This window comes from Lagopus muta, chromosome 10, assembly GCF_023343835.1.
Source record: "Lagopus muta isolate bLagMut1 chromosome 10, bLagMut1 primary, whole genome shotgun sequence".
NCBI lineage: Eukaryota > Metazoa > Chordata > Aves > Galliformes > Phasianidae > Lagopus > Lagopus muta.
This window is the reverse complement of record NC_064442.1, coordinates 16151414-16168983: the sequence shown is the minus strand read 5'-3', so window position 1 is coordinate 16168983 and position 17570 is coordinate 16151414. Positions and strand designations below refer to the sequence as shown.

The following is a 17570-nucleotide window of genomic DNA, read 5'->3' as shown; positions in this document are numbered from 1 at the left end:
ATATTCCCTTCCTTGACTGCCTGCTTGCTAACAAGTCAGTTCCTTTGATTTTAAGAAAAAAGTCAGTTTTACTGGGATATGCATATACTCCTTGAGGCACAGCCTCTCTCTTTATAACTTTACAGCTCTAAAGAATGGGCTCTTTATTGTGACACAACTGAACCCACTGCAATTGTAAATCAGTGTAGAACATGATTAGTAACCTCTCCCCTCCCCACCACCCCCCCCCAAAAAAAAAAAAAAAAAAAAAAATTAAAAAAATCAAGGCAAGATCTGTGCAGTGTATTTCTGCCTCTGTTCCATCTGTTTTTGAAAGACTTTACATACTGAAAAACAGTTTCATTGATCCACTTACATTCTAAAGCTTTCCAGCTACTGAAGGAGGGTCAGGAGAGATACTTCAGACTACTTTCCAAACAGATACAATAGAAGTTCTCCACAGAGAGATCTCAGGAGCTTTTATAAAAGAAGAGCTCGAGTGCTTCCACAGTTGCTAAGCAATCCCTTATCTCTCTCTAGAACTCACATTTAAAACATCACAGGAACTTTTAGAGCTGGTCATTTACTAGTCTGTCATTACCTCCAGCAGAGTTGCTCTGCTGAATAACATGAATTGAAAGCTTCTATAAATTACGTGACAAGTGAAAGCAGGCAGATTTTCATTTCATATACACTATATATAAGGGTATACCTACTTAAACCTATGCTTAAACGCGATCATTTTCTTGCATACAACTTCTGATTCTGTGGGGTTTTTCATTTTTTTTTTGAAGAGCAGAAGTAAAAAAAATATTACACCTCCTACAAGGAAGTTAAATGATTCTCCCTGTCTTACAGAGTAAGAATCCCAATACCTTCAGCAGTTGGGTTTTTTTTTTCTTTTGAAGAGTGACAAAAGGACAGTCTCACACTAGCTCCTTAAATTCTTTCTGGAACTGGCTTCCAGCCTCAAAAGCACATTCCAGATAGACTTATTTTACCTTTCTGTAAAGAAATTCTGTTTTTACTATCAGAGAACCCAAATGCAAATTTCATAGCCCCTGTTCACCTTCTGTTTAGGAAGGGAGTCTCAAAACAATCTCTACTCTTCTACTATTATCAAATCTGACTGTATTTGGTTCCCACCTTTGACCTCATCAGCCACTCAGAAATCCCTGTCTGAACACTTTCCGGCTGGTCTCCATGCATGCAGATGACATCATTTCCTGTTAAGTACACCACAAAATGCGACTCCTTATCATCCCTGATTAGTCAGACAGCTTCGTGCACAACCCACAAAACAAGCAAAAACCAGCTATAAGTAATACTGTAGCTCCTTAGTTGTTAATAGTATCCTGCTTCCTACTCCTTATATGTGCTAGCTGTGGTAGCTGGATTGATTTACCCACGCTGAGGTTTAAAAATACTTATTTCCTTTGTCATTGTTTGTTTAAGGATTGCTGCTATGTGCAGTTCACAAATGCCAAAGCTCCATGTCAAGGGTTACTTATCTTGCTTCTGACTTGCCCCCAGGCACTAAAATTGGCTCCTGATGCTCTCAGAGGGAGAAGCTTCCAAAAAAGTGAAGTCACTCCTTGAGTGACCATGTGCCACAATACAATATTTCTGAAACATCTAGACAGATTCTATATAATTTTTATACACATTAAGACTTTGCAGCCCAATAAAAAGTAAACTGATATTTTTAATCAAATAAAACACCATGGAGGTAAAAACAACACCACAACATAACTAACTTTCACAGCAGCATGCAGAAAGTGAGCACTGTTTTTTCTTACTTGTATTTAGATTAACATAAAGCATAAAACCTTTTCAGAACTTGCTTTCTAAATTAGAAAAACACGTATAAAATCACTGGTGGAGTTGGCACAGGGTGTCTTATTGACCCTTTCCCCTGTTCCTTGTCTCAGAGAGAATCATATATAGAATATATGTGTATAGAGTATATATAGAATATATAGGATTCTCTCTGAGAATACATATATATATATACATATATATATATACAGAATATCCCACGTTGGAAGAAAACCCCAAGGATCACAAGTGTACAACTTCTTATATTGTGGTACCCAACCCTGCATGCAGTGCTTGAGGTGAAGATACACCAGTGAAGTGCAGAGCGGGACAATTCCTTCCCTAACCTGATACATCCCAGGGCACACTGCTGGCTCACGTTCAACTTGCCATCAACCAGAAGCCCCAGATTCTTTCCTGTGGGGCTGGACTTCAGCTTTTCATCCTCTCATCTGCACGTACAGCCAGGGTCACCCCCTTCTCAGGTGCAGAATCTGGCACTTGCTCTCATTGCACTTCACGTGGCTGGTGATTACCCAGCGCTTCAGTTTGTCAAGATCTCTCTGCAAGGCCTCTTCACTTGCAAAGGCGTCAATACTCCAGCTAATTCAGTATGCACTTGAGTCCTGCATCCAGAACACTTATAAAAACATCAAAGAAAACTTGCTCTATAATGGAGCTCTGGGGCTGGTCACCAGCCTGATGTAAGCTCATTTACTATATATAACCCTTTGGGCCGGCTGTTTACCCATAGTATAACGCAGTTGTCTAACTGTATGCTAGATATTTTGTCCAGAATGATGCTGTATGAAACAGTTTTGAACACATTGTGGCACTGCTCTGGAAGAGATGATGCTTCAGACTGTCTCTTACACTCAGCAAAGGCCGCAAAACCCTGGATAGTCTTTTGCTCCCACTGATTTCCATGCTTTTCTGATGTAAGAAGTTAGAAGAATTGATTCTTTTACCCTTCCCCTGTTTCATCAGCCCAGAAACCTACTATTTTGAAGTTATTTAAAAACCTGATGGATTGCCTTTATATGAAACTCCAACGCTTTGATTACCAGTCCCATTTCAATGAAGTAAAACTTCAAAGTGCAAAGCACACAGAGAAAAAAGTATTGTACTGAGTTCTTTGGGGTAAAAAGCAACATTGTACTACTGAAATGGAATTCTTTGATATTTCATTCTTGTTTCAAAATCAGCATTCTTCATTAAAGGTTAACAGAACACACAACATACTAAACAACTAAACAAATCCTTTCTGTATATTCATAAATATTTCACCCTCTTTCCTTCCCAGCTTCTCAGCAAAGCATTGTAGGGACAGCATAATCCAGATTTCTAGCTATGTCTTCATATGTTAAATGACAAATACAGAGTTATGGACAAATGATGAAGAAACAAACCAAAACAAAACATTGCCACTTCAGCTACCAGCCAGAAGATACAGCTACACTAGGTCAATTTTCTCCTGAACAGTTTCAGACACCCTCCTCTGACTATCATGCTCGTTTTCTAACTACTCTGTGAATATGTTTTTTGGTTTCATAATGCTCTGACGCCTGAACTGTGAGCTACTCCGGAGAACAAATTGTTGCCTGACGTTTTCAAATCTGTTCAGGTTTTCTTATTGTTATTACAATGGTTAAAGAGCCAAAATGCCAAATGATAAGGAAGATTTACTTCCAGTGAGGGAAGTTACTATTCCAGGGTGAAAAACATTCCATATTGCGAACTCAGATACGAAGCTAATCAATTTCTCAGTACTAGGGGTATGCAAAACACAACAGGTCATAAAAATTCCTGTTTTCAGAGCTTCAACAAAAGGGGGAAACTTCTGGCAGATTCTGCAAGAGTTTGAAATCCACCATGACATGCAAATTTCTTCATATTTTGCAGAGGAAAGGCAAGAATAAAGAACACTCCAAACTTCATCCAAGCTACCTCTTCCTTTTGAATGTTTTTAACTTCACTGATCTAGGAGCTGTGAAAAAATCAGAATTTCTTTTGGGAAGAGACTCTTGCTCTGTGTTGACACCAGCAGATATGAATAGCTGTGAGCTGAACTGATAGCTGTTTTCAGAATGGGTGGAATTGAGGATGGTGCTATTCATTCTCTTTTCACCAGAAAAGAGGTAACAATTAGCACAAAAGAAACATGAGAAATCATTCATGTAAGAAAGGCTGTGAAATGTCTTGTAAGGAAAAGCTAGCCTACGCAACTTCTCACAGAGAGCTAAGATCAACAACTCTGTCTTGATTCACAGCTCTCTGACATCACCAGCCATTTAAATTCCAGTAACAGAAAGTAAAATGTTAATACTTTGATGTCATCACTGAATATGGCTTCCTCTCTTGATGTGAATTTACCCAAAGTATGCAGAACATGAGACTCATGCCTACCATCTTCTATGTTCTTCATTTTTCCTTTCTCCCTTGACAGCTGGCGTATACAATTATTCTAATTTTATCTGTTAATGAAGCAAACTCTAAAAGTAGGGGGTTGGTAGGTATAAATAGTATAAAGGTATTTAAGTTCAGCCTTGATCTTAACGGGGTCCCTCAGGAGGAGGCCTTAAGATTTCCTCACATTTCCCCTATTTCCTCTTTCCTCTTTCTTAAGACTAGCCATGCCCATGATGGCTCTGCACCTCCTAGTCAGCTTGGGAGCACAACCAAGTGAAAAGACCTGAAAGACGAAGGCTAACTGAATGCGATTCGTGTGAAGTTTTAGATTAGATGGTTTATTAGGAACATTTATTTTATAATTAAACTCCATTTTTTGTTGTAAAGGGACACCTATGTGCAGCTCAAGAATCAAAATCTCCCATTATGCTGGTGCTGCCATACCACACATTAATTTCTTTTTTAAATCCTGGCAGTTTTGATTTTAAATGAATCAGTCAGAGATTTGGTGAAAGCAGCATGCAAACATTAGCATTTGAATGCTATTCTTCAATTCATTTTGGTATCAGTGAGTGCTGCAGCAGAAACAAAACTAAGGAAGGAAGTTAGAAAGGTAAATCATAGGAAAAACATATGCCTGATATACTGCTTCTTCTGAAGCCCCAAAATGGAAGCATGGATTGGTACCACAGTGTTCACTCAGCAGGCTTATATTCATTGCTGTGCTGTCTCTACTTGGTTCTGTGGGAAAGGCAATGGGATGGAGGTGGCAAGGAGACAAGAATGTATTCCCAACCTTAAGACCAGTATGATATCAACCTCAGCAGTCATGATAGCAGTTTGATATGGAGTGCAAACTCCACAAGAGCTGTAATCACAGGAGTAACTGAAATGGAGATGATGTGTCAGCCTCTTCCTCCTGTTTCTCCCTGGACAACAATTGTTACTGCTGGGCAAACTGTGCTTACTACGTACAGCAGTAAGTATCTCTGGCATATGATACGTTTGTGCTTTTTGATATTCTCAAAACATATAGCAGGAGCAGAGATGTGGTTTGCAAATCATCGGCAGGGGTCTACACATCTTTTGTGCTGACAGATATTGGACTAAAAGAATTCAATCTTGTTCACTTACCTCTATTAACATATTTCCTGGATTTTCTACAGATGCCTCTGCTTCTGTATCCAACACATTCTGCTTTGCTTCAAGCTTGAACACTGAAAAAAATGCTCTGTAGCTCTCTGCATATTCCAAAGGCATGCTCTTTAATCTGCAGAAAAAAACAAACAAACAATACAGTTCATTTTTTCCTAGGACCATTCCCAGAAATCTAGAATGAATACCTGAAGAACACATACTGTTTCCTCATTACTGTAACCCTCTACACCTATCACGGATGTCAACATGTTGATGCTGTCAGTATTGATAAATAAATTACATGTCATTCCTCTCCGATGGTCTGCACTGTAAAGGGGAACAATGTTAGGCCACACTCCAAACATATACTGAGACAACTGAAACCCTAACAACCAAAACTGGCAGTGGGACTGAAAGGAAGTGCACGTTATCCCTCTGGTTACACACTATCCTAATCCATTCAGCTCTACCAAAGGTTCCTTTCATAGTAGCAAAGGAAAAGCAAAACAGCACCTGTCATCTTCTGTCTGAACTTACATTTTAGTCATGGAAATCAGAACTTTTATCCTATTCTACACCAATGATACAGAATATTTTATGTACAGAACATTCTATTCCATACCATATGCCCTGCCAGTAGAATGGCAAAAACTTGGTTTGGTTTCCTCATGGACTCCTAGCTGAGCCTAGAGAAGCATCTCACTCTCACATTCAGTCATAACTTGAAAAAGATATGCCAAAGAGGCTGTTCAAAATGTTTACTAGCCAAGGCAGGAAAAACAAAAACATGAACAGTAAGCCATTTCCCATTCCTTTCCATGGAGGCTACTTCCAAACCTTATACTCAAGCCTAAAACAAGTCAATTCAGAGGGCAGAATAACAAATCCCCTTGTGTGCCCTTCCTGCCCGGGAAGCTGTGAGGGAAGGGAACACCCTTCTTCTGATAAACACAGACCCGGCTTCCACTCTGAGCTCACACAGATTTGATAGGCCGACTGAAGAATGGTAATTCCTCACTCGCAGAACACCTTTAACTTGGCTGTGAGATTACACAGAGCATACATAAGACAACACTGGCTGTAAAGCCCCCAGCTCAGAACCTGAGCAGGAGAACAAATTCCAATACCTAGGATTTTTTGAATAATTGCTCAGCTATGTAGACACAGTATCCTTACAGGCAAATCACTGCGGACAGAGCAGAAATAGAGGAGCCAGTACAGTTCTTTCCTGAACTCAGAACTAGAGCTGTTTCCTCTAGAAAAAAGAATGACAAAACAGCACAGAACATTCTCACATCACTGGATTTTTGAAAGGAGTTCACATGATGAAGCTACAGCATGAAGACAAATATAATTCATATAAAATTAGGAAAAATGAGTTAAATAATCTAAGAACTTCTACCAAAGCAAAAGCTAGACCAAAAATAGATTTTTCCAGGCCAGAAAAAAAACCAAAAACCTGTGTAGAATCAGTGGTCACACATGAAGCAGCTTAATTTAATCCAGTACGTGCAGATCATAATGCCTTGCACTTGCACACAAGGATGAAATAACATTTTGAAAATTCAGTTTGAAAACACTTCAGTACAACATGTTATAAACTGGATGCTTCTTTTTTTTATTTTAAATCCACTTCTCCAAACTCTAAAAGGGGCTCAAGAAAGCTACTTTTCCAGTCCTTGTTTCATATGACCAACATGGCACATTAAGTACAGTTCATCTGAAAATAACACAGGATAAGTGAGAGAACTGTGTAATTCCAAGATAAGGTGAAAGAGTTCATTTATGCTGTGAAGAAATTCCAAAATCAGTACCACGTTTACTTAAAAACATATCTCAGTATATGACCAAAATCAAACCATGAATAATCAAAAAGTAGTCCATGCAAAAGGCCTGGAAAAGAAGTTCTACAGCCAAATAACAGAACTGTCTCTAGAATTTCGGGTTCAAGCCTCTAGTCTATGCTCCTCCTTCCACCTCCTGTAAAGAGATCGCACTTGTCACCTCCCTACTGATTGGATTTAGAAGCAGAGCAGATCAGTGATTATTCCAGTAGTTACTGACACACCTTCAGAAAAATCTGTTCTCGGATGAACAATTTCTCCCAGTTAAAAACAACAGTATAAAGGAATATGGCACAAAAAAAGGTTAGTATCGTGTATAATTTTTCACTGCGTGGTTTTGCCCAAGGGTTTTCACTTGGCATTCTTTGTCTCAGAAAGTCAGAATACATCTTACTTCCTCTATGAGTGTCAGTAAGTGGAGGAAGTGGCACAGCGAGTGATTTCTGAAAGCCTTGCCCCTTTACACCATAGCACTGATATGGTTGGAATTGGACCCTCCTGACAGGATTTAGAGTTCTCTGAGGATTTTGTGCTGATTATATTTGAAAACATATTGTAATTTATCTAAGCAGCATAATTACTTTTGTTCCATCTATGCATGCCTAGTCACTCTTAGGGGGGTAGCTCAATTTCTAGTCAAGCAACACTGCTGCCTCTTTCAGTAATTACTCTGCTATCATCCTGCCTCCAGTGGGTAACCTCAGACCACTATTATCTATTCCCTTCTCGTTACATTTTTCCTCTGCCATTGCTTTGAGAAGTACTCCACAACCACCACAGGCTGAGAAAAGCACATCCTAAATCAGAACTCCCTACTGGCAATTTCTGAAGATGTTGCTTTGCTTAGAGCAATACACACCAATGGGCTATGCTCAAAACCAAACCCTGACAACTGACAATGGAGAGAACAGGACATCTCGTTACCTTATTTTCCCTTAATGTGAGCTACATGAGAACTTCAGGAAATGGCTTAATGGCTAGAAGAATAATCAACAAAGTGTTTTGTCTGAAAGCAGATACCGATTCTATGCTGAACTTCTACCAAAATATTCCCAAGCTCACAAGTGCATTGGATATATGAAACGCTTGCAGCCCACACTGCCAACTTGTTCTTGTCTCGCTCGAGACAACGCACTGAGGATATTATGGGGCTGAGCTAACAATACATTTGGCACAGTTTGCTCTGTGTGCTTAATGCTGCCATCAAGAACTTCACCTTTCCAGCATGAGAGAAAAGTGCCTCTTCAAACTGCCACTTCTCAAGGCAAGAAGTACGAAGTGTACAATAGCAATCAGGATTCCAATTCCTATTGCCATAACTTTGAGAGGTTGTTTTCTTTGTTTGTTTTATTAAATAAGACCAAGGGAAGAACTAGAAACAGGCATAGCTGTTCTGAATACAGAGGAAGGATCTGAGACCAGGGTACAGTGGCAGGAGACGCCAGTGGGATGGGACAGCCTTCTGTTCAGGTCATCAGACATTTTCTATACAACTCTATTATTTGTTAAGAATGCCATTTTCCACTATGACTCTGCTGACCTTCAATCCGTAATAAAATGTTTCACTTGCGTTCAGAGATCTGACCTCAGCCTTACATAGAATTTAGGAGCTCACAAAGAATGCGGTAAAGCTCTTGTCCCTTCTCTGAGGCAAATATTCTTTAAGGAGAATAATGTTAGAGATTCTTTGAGAAATGTAGGAATTTCAAGATCAAGCTACAGCCTGGTTTCTAAGGGAAAATTAAGTTCTGCTGTCCAGATTTTTTTTTTCTAAAGTGTATTTTTCACCATATAAACTAAGCATTGAAAATACTAAGGTGAAGAGCAAATTTTTTTTCATGGATCCAGTATAATGAACTTTCACAAACTAAGTTTTAACACTACAAATAAGATGATTTTGAATACTGCCGGGTTAATCTGTTTCTAGGAAGCAGATTCTAGGCTTCCTATCCACCTGATACAACACGTTGCTCCTGCATGCAGAATCTCACAGCAGCAAGATTGTGGGACTGGTCACTCCCAAGACTTCCCAAGGAAACTCCTGACCATGGGATTCATTTCTGCTAAAAAACTGGGTCACAGGCAGATTTGACTTCTACAGCTCCCCTCTGACAGTGGTAGTGGCTATCAGAAAATAGTCCGAATGCAGGAGCTGCTGCAGGCCTTGGGCTCATCACAATGAAGTAGCAGTTGGACAAGTTCTGGCTGCATCCAGGCATACAAATCCCAGTTCACTTGCTGCAACAAGACCACAGCAGTCCAAGCTGTGTAAGATGTATACTCTGACTAAAGTTACAGCAGCCTAATTTCACCCAGACTCCGAGAGAGTTTTAACTAAAAAAAGCCCATTTTTTTGGTTTTCCCACTTATCAGAGAGCTTTTGCAATGAAGTAACCTCTCAGAGCTGAATTCATTGGTGTATTCCTATCATAAGTCTAAGAATTCCTATTTACTTAGAAGAACAACAGCCTTTCATTCACTGACAGAAGCAGGGTGATGTAAGGCAGTCTGAATTAATATTTTCAGAATGCTATCTCAAAACAGGGTGTTTTTGGACTGCACTTTAAGCAGACTGAAGGTACAAACACTGAAACTTTGGTTGCCAGATGAAAACTTCCGTATCAAACCAGGACAAAAGTGGAGGTTTGTGAGGAAAACATCTGCCTAAAGCCTCCCATTTCTGCTCTGTTTCAGAACCAGCATTTCAAAATGAAGATCTTAGCACTTGACAGCTTCCTCATAAGAGATGATGCCATGCTTTTCACCACCTTCCAATGATTGATATATAACAAAAATGCAGCATGCTTTACAGGTTTTTTGGAAAGCGTATTCATTTTGCTGAGGTGCTTTGAGACATTTCATACATGGAATTCTCTAAAGCTTCAAGTTGCTTTGGAGATGGGAGAAAAAATTTCACCTCTTCACGCAGCCATCCTTCCTTGAGGCAGGTATCGGATAGAGAAAGGCTCCTCAAACACTGGCTGGAAGAAATAAAGTCCAGGTTTTCTAGCACTGCAGACTAATTGTTTTGGTTCTGACTGCCTCCTGCTAAGGAGGTACAGGCTTTTACTTCTCTGGCTTATACTTAGGAGGCCCCACTCACACAGGAAAGTAAAGTGGAGGCTTGATAAGATTTGATTTCAAGGCTGTTTCAGAACAAACACTTTTTAAAGAATGAGATCCAGTGCACAAAGCTATTTAATACTGAATGCAGGAATGGTTTTTGTCTCCTCTAGTCACACTTTTAGTGAAGGCACCCCAGGCAAGAGGGGCAGTGCAAACTAGAGGAGCCTAAATAGTCTAAATCAGTGTTTGGGGAGCTCTGTAAACAGAGGGCATGTGGAAATGCTCTCCCCTGTTAGTTTCAAATAACACTAAATATTTATTCTCAATGCCCAAAGTACTGAAAAAGCTTAAACTAGCACATCAGCATCAGGCAGAGAGCTCTGGAACACTATTATCCCAGAAGCAAGCAGACAAATACACAAAAAATGTATACTGTACCTAGACTAGGAAGGGGCCAATAAAGAAAAGTGACTTTCCAAAGCTTCTGACACTACCTCCTACTGTAATTGTAAGAGATTTTTAAAGTCTAAAAATCTGTGCAAGAACATCAATGCACTTTGGAGTGGGCACTTGTGTTTGGAGGTCAGCTCTTGCACATGCTTCTCATCAGAAACCTGCATCCTTCAGTCAACCTGGTCTCACCAGTGAAACTTGAAATCTTGCCCTATTTTACAAAGAGGAGGATGTGGAACTGCAATTCCCATTGCCTACTGCAAAGTGCCTAAGCACAGCAAAGCTTGGCTGGCTGCAAGTAAGGGAACACAGCAAGCTTTCAGCCTCTAAGCAGTACAACCCTTAAAGGAAGCAGGCAGAACACCATATCTACGGTATCAATGTTTTCTTTCCATCATTCTGAAATTGTTAGTGCATACCTTCAGAAACACAGTACCAGGTGTCACCATAGTTAATCCTAATAAAATTGCCAAATAGATTATCAGCATGAAATTTACTCCATGTAGTTAAACTGTCTCTTCCTACTTCTTCCTTACAAAAGGCACATTCCAGTGTCTACTGAAACCTGCAGGAGCCTTTGCACTGGCTTTAAAGGCTTCTTCAATATTCTTCAAAGCTTCTCAGGAATTTCTCAACAGAGATGACAGGTGAGATTAAACTTCAAATTCCAAATTAAATTATTAGAAAACTTACTGCTGGGAAATGTCAAGAATAGGGATATTTGTTTGGAGTCAGTTTGGGCCAGAAAACATTTCTCAAAAGAGAAGAGAGTTGAAGAGAAGGTGCATGGACAAGATTTGGGGTTGATTTAGGGGCACTTCTGCTTTCAGTGCTTTCTGTTCCCTCCTCAAAAATGTAAATTAACATATCAAATTCAGGGTGACATTTCTGATAAAGATCAGTTTAAATATAATACCAGAGGTCTTTCAACTGAACAACACAGAGTGAAAATGTCATTTTTACCTGCAAAAACTGCCAGTGCAAGCTGCTGCTGAATCCAGATCAGCCACTATTTGGCATGAACTCAGCAGTGCATTTAATTCTTTCATTCACAGAAAACTTAATCTGATTTGGACTATAGCAATGTGGTGGATCACATTGTTGCAGTGGTATAATAATGAGAAGGCATTAGATCAGAACAGAAATTGCTCTCCATGACAGGCTCTTGCTGAATGCACAAGGCACATATTTCAAGTACAGTTAACACACATTACTAAAATGCTGTGAGGTAAACTATTTTCTTCCACAAAAGGTCTATCTTTCTACATTTTCTATATGGTAACAGAAGAATGTAATAAGATGTCCCAACATCTTCTGTGCTTTCTCTATCAGATAATCTCTACCTTTCGCCCTCTGAAAACCACTCCCTTTTCATTATGAAATTAATGCATTAATTAATGAGACAGCTGCCTCAGTAGGAGTCAGCAAAATGCACTGAACTATTCCTTCCTCAACCAGATCAACACCTCGTAAGAAGCTGGAGAACTTCTAGTAGCCATAGGCAGTCTGTCACAGCTTGTTATATGCTGGTACAGGGATCACAGTCAAAAGAGCAATCAGCTCCTTTCCATTAGAATTCCTGCTATGGGACAAACCTTGCACTGCTCTCTCCTGTGGGATGCTTATATCATGGAGGACAACACAGGTCAGTGTCTCTCCAGCTGTTGTGCCAAGCAAGCAAGAAATTGCTCTGGCCTAGAAGTAACATAAGAAATGACAGCATAAGGGGAGAAAAACAGATCCTCCCACTGCAATTTCAAGCAGAGACCAGAATCACTCTGCTGCTATACTGGGTAGGGATTTCTGGCAGAAAAGAGCACAATTCTTTTGTATGGTAAACCAGGCAATGACAAACAGATTCACATGTCTCAGACAACATCTTGAATCCTCCCTTTTTATTTCCCATATTTTACCACTTCAAGGTCTGCTGAGTAACAGGCATCCAGTCAACTGAAGACAGCCTCACACGAGTTTGCTGAGCAGTGTGCTGCTGTTGCCTCGTACTCTTCTGCCAAATTATATTGAAAACCAAGACAGACAGCAGATAACTTCATAATGGCTTCAGTTACCTTGAGCCTGGCTCATGGAACAGGCACATGCCTGGAGTTGGGCTTAGGATAGGCTCCAACATGCAGTGACCTTGTAAGACACCTACATCCCAGTAGCTCATAAAAATGCAACCAGCACCTGCTGCCACACAGCAAAATCCCAATATAGCGTTTAATAAATCAGAAACCTACCCGATCCTGTCAGCCCCAAACTAGCCCTGCTCGATGGCTGCCATTTTAACTCCATAGACGCCGGGAAAACGTGGAAGGGCTCTCTCCTTTTTCCCCACCGAACACGGGGGATGCAGGAGGAGGAGACGGGCACCCGCGAGAGGGAGGGAGGGAGGAACAGCCTCGAGGGGCGGAAACTACAGAGGCGGCCCTCAGCATCGCCGGCTCCTCAGTGCGGGAGGCGGGCTGGGCGCTGAGGCGCGAGGGAGCGCGCGCTCACCTCGTGAGGCCCGGCAGCCATAGCGGGTCCACCTCCTCCTGGCAGCTGCCTCAAGCGCAGCTGAGCAACGAAGAGGTGGGACACGCGGACACACCGAGGTGCTCAGCGTGTGTGCCTGCGTGGTGGAGGATGCAGCATTTACATAGGAAGACCTGAATGCTAAGACCTGTATATGAGAAGGCCACGAGAGTACTGCTTTGCTCAATAGCATCTGGGTTGTTACTATGTGCTATTGGCCACAAAAATCTTTCTAATGCATATAGATAAAACCAACCACTGTGCTGTTGTAGGGCTCAGAGAAAGTGGCAGAGGGAGAATGCAAAGCTCCACAGGCTTCGGCTATGCTCCAGAGAAATCACTGCCACACTGGCTTAAAGCATGACTAGTCACACAAAGCACTGCGCCTCCAGGTAGGAGCCAGCATCCCTTAGCACAGGGAGCAGAGAGATGAGGTGCTTCTGCTTGTCAGCTACTGCAGTACGTAACCCACATTGAGACAAAGAACGGATGTTGGTGGAGCAAAGACACTAACCTGTGCAAGGGAAGGGCCCAAGCACAGATGCTGTTCTGAGAACAGGGAGCTTAGTGGGTGGACAGCAGGAGCAATCTCGGCTTCTGTGGCTTTGCAGAGCTCGATCCTAGCCCGACTTAACTTGGATGGATCAGTGCTCATCTGTCAAAGCCTCCAGTTTGGTAAAATGCACCAAGCCTTACAATGAACACAGCCTGTCTGAAGCCTCTTCTGAAACACTCCATGAAAGGACAGCTTAGGTGAGATTCTGAACACTGGCACAGAAACCCCATTTGTTCTGTATAAGCTTAAAACAGTAGCTATCTTTCCTTTCTCTGCTCTGGAGTAACTTACTTCACCGTAGCTGTTTTCTGTGAGGTAACAGAAGCTCCACTTTAATGTTCATGAACTTTCAGAGAATTCTGAACATGGGGTAACTAAAAAAAAAAATTGAAATCATTGACTCATCTCAGACCATGATGGTGTTCCATGAGTCCCTGAGACTGATTCCAGAGAAGAGACACCTGTGCTGCTGTGCTCCATGTTTACTTGTACAGCACAGGTAGCCAAAGTAAAGATAACGTGGGAGTTGTGCCTAATAACACACCTCAAAACTGTGGAGGAGTTGAAAGCATAATGGTGTAACAATCAGAAAGATTAACACAGTAGAATAGCAATACAGAAGGTGTAATAACAAAGGAACTAGCACAAATGGAAAGGCATTACAAAGGGAAAGGAAAAGTGCTCACCCATTTCTGAAGATTTAGGTTTACAGGGAAAACTCCACAAAGGAGGACTCCCCCAACCAAAGATCCTTCCCCAGTGCCAGTCAGCCCTTAAATGAGGTCTGGGAGAGGCGCAACCAGGTTCCACCCCTTCCAATCACACAGCTGCATTGCCTTCACCTGTGCTCCCAGGGCTGACCCGGTCCTTTCCCCAGGTGCTCCATCAGTGGTTCAGGCCAGGACTCAGCAGTTTCCATGCAGTATTAAAGAGGTAAGTTACACTGTAATATTCCTAAGGAGTTACTTCGGGAGAAACAGCAAACTCACTACTGTATTAGCAATGCCGACTAGATTTTGTTGTATTCATCTAGTTGACTAACTTAGAAGGACAGTAACCGCTTCTCAGAGTTACTTGAACAATCAGTGAAATTATGCCTGGTATTATCTGTTATCCACAGAGCAGATCTGGTTGAAGACTTGTGTAATGTCTGGACCAAGAGCAAAATAAACCTTTTGTATAGTATAATGCAGTTTTAAAAACCAATATGACTTCTGGTGTCGGTAGAATTACAGAATACAAAATCTTCAAATTTAGGGTAGGTTTTAACACCAAAATATAGTATTCTTTTTTCCAGGATTAAATACAGTGTTACAGACAGCTGTGTCCCACACATGCCCACACACAATATACTGACTGAAGTAAGACTTGGTGTCTTAAAAAGAAATTGTTGAAGTATCACATGAAAATAGCAGTACCCTCACAGGTTTCTTAAGTGAGGCAGGCAAACAACTAGATAAGTGACTAGCAGTCTTACATTTTTTCTCCTTTAGTAGTCTCAAAACAGCACCACAACAGTATGTTCAGACTCATGCTTCATGCAAACCACAGTCCAGTGGTATGTGTCTACTTCACCATCACCATAGCATTGCTGCTTACAGCCTCTGATCCAAAGTTTGCATGGGGAGACGGGTCAGCTTAGATATTCAAAAACTCTTGGATAGTCTTCTCTCTTTCAAAATCACTAGTAAAACAATGAACAGCCTCTGAGAGAATAACACGCTTAGATAGAAGAACAGATGAAGTGCCAGCAGATGGCACTCAAGAATGTGAGCAAGCACTCCTGAGCAAGCAGAGAAAATGGTTGTGTGGTGCACTGTCCAGTATTTGCATGCAGGCTGTAGGTGCCCTGTATGTTCCTAGACTGAACTCACGAAGAGTAATTAGTAGTGCTTTCAGTGTTTCACATCTTTAATCAGGAATATAAATCCTGTCTTCAGTTTAGGAAATCTTCACACGTGGGACTGAAGTACTCTATGAAGTAGCTTCTTTCTGGATTTGGATTAAAACCAGGTTTTGCTGCATCATGGATAAGCTGAGCCTTTGCTTCTAATTTTTTTGCCAAGTTCTAGAAATTTTATTGCCTCTTCCTTAGGTTCTGGCAGTCAGCTTGAGGAAATGAAACTTGGATGGTTTATGTGTTAAGAGCTCTTTCTAAAGAACAGCTTTGGTCTCTAGACTGCTACTCTTTACTGAGATCACTGCAGAAGGTTATTTCTACTGGTCTTATGAAATAAGTTAATGTCCTCCTATAATTTAATTTTAATTAACAAAACTAAGATTCTGTCTGCTAGAATTTTACTGTTGGAGTCTAGGAAATGTTTGGAAAGAAACATCAGGCTCCGTCTGTTTATAGCTGTCTGTCACTGACCTTAAATCACCTCAGATCTATCAGCTAACCTTCCAACTTGCAAGAGGTCATGACTTCAGTTGATGTGGAAGATAAAGTTGCATCTTAGAAGGGTGACTTCAACTAAGGAAGGGAGTCTTGTTACTCTAATTAATGAAGTTTGCCCTCAATTTGCTGACAGGACTTTTTGTCTATGATTTATACCTGGACCCTAGGGAATTTGAAGGGCTTTTTCCTTCTTTTTACACTGTGACTGTGTTGAATATACCCAGCATTCTTACACTCTGGAGTTTTCAAAGTGCCTGAGTCATACTTTTGCTTGTGTTTCTTTGGTCTAATATGGGCAGGTAAAAAAGAAGTCTGCCAATGCCAAAAGCTTTTTCCAGCACTCTCCCTGTAAGGCTTAGAGACTGAATATTAAACTCTGGGCTAAAGTCCAGCATGCTGAATCCACAGAGGTTTCATAAGTTAAATAAAAGAACTAAAAAATATTTCTGCAGTTTCAAGTCTATCCATAGCACCATGGGACTGAGTGTGGCATGGATCTGAAGCTCTTGAAAGAGTCAAATGCAATTTCCCCTGTGAACATAGCTGTACAGTGGTTAAAAACTTAGCACTTAAATTGTATCTGCTGAAAGGTTGGTATGCAAGTTAACATGACAGTATTTTTCTTTTGGTCTGAAATATGGTTTACATTGGTAATACCATTTCAAAATATTTTTGTGGTTTATATTCTGGTGGTTTTCATTTATTTGTTTATTTATTTTTGTTGTTGTTTAATAGCCCATGAAAATAGGGCTTAATTACAAAGCTGACATTTTGTACCGAACTGTTTTTCTCTGAGAAAGGCAAAGAAATGAGCCACACATGCACACACAGGCAGCATTTCTGGCTTCCAGCCCACTCTGAGATTAGCCTGCAGAAAAATTTATTGCCTATTTCCAGAGAGGTCATCTGCCATTCACAAATGTCTTAATTATTTGAGTTAAATTACAACAACTCCAGTTGCCATACATCTGTGGATGGATTTTCCTCCAAACTGTGTAGTCACCCTGATTGAGGGAAGAGTTGGTTAAAAAGTGGGACTGAACTAAGTAAAAGAAAAAAAAAAACTTACTTGAAAATTACACATCTGTGTTTACACCTAAACTATTATGTGAGAGAGTGGCCTGGAAACTTGCACAGAAATTCAACTCTGAATCCATCTGTTTGTTTATGTTCTGATTTCGAGCAAGTCCTGCTTTACTGAGTTTTCTTATCCCCATCAGTTTTGGCTGGTAGTCCTAGTTAAGCCAAAGAGATTAACTAGGATTCTTCTCTAAATACTGGTTAGTATAGTTGATCTGATTGCATTATGAATTATGGTCCTTGCTGCGGGGCTTGAAGGCACCTTGTGGTGAGACTGAAAGTTAAGATAGTTTTCATCCTGATGACCTGATCT

General features: G+C 40.7%; 1 protein-coding gene and 1 long non-coding RNA gene across 5 annotated transcripts in view; one reads left to right on the top strand and one right to left on the bottom strand.

The window, feature by feature from the left end:
* LOC125698041 (uncharacterized) overlaps nt 1-14544 on the bottom strand; it is a 31084-nt gene extending 16540 nt beyond the window's left edge. Inside the window, exons 1-2 of the long non-coding RNA XR_007379056.1 lie at nt 14466-14544; nt 5341-5476 (exon numbers count right to left, since the gene is read on the bottom strand). This is a non-coding gene — a long non-coding RNA (uncharacterized LOC125698041). The remainder of the gene's footprint in view (nt 1-5340; nt 5477-14465) is intronic.
* The window catches only part of RPS27L (ribosomal protein S27 like), a 334929-nt gene that overhangs the window by 75451 nt on the left and 241908 nt on the right, over nt 1-17570 (top strand). The gene's annotated exons all lie outside the window — the stretch shown is intronic.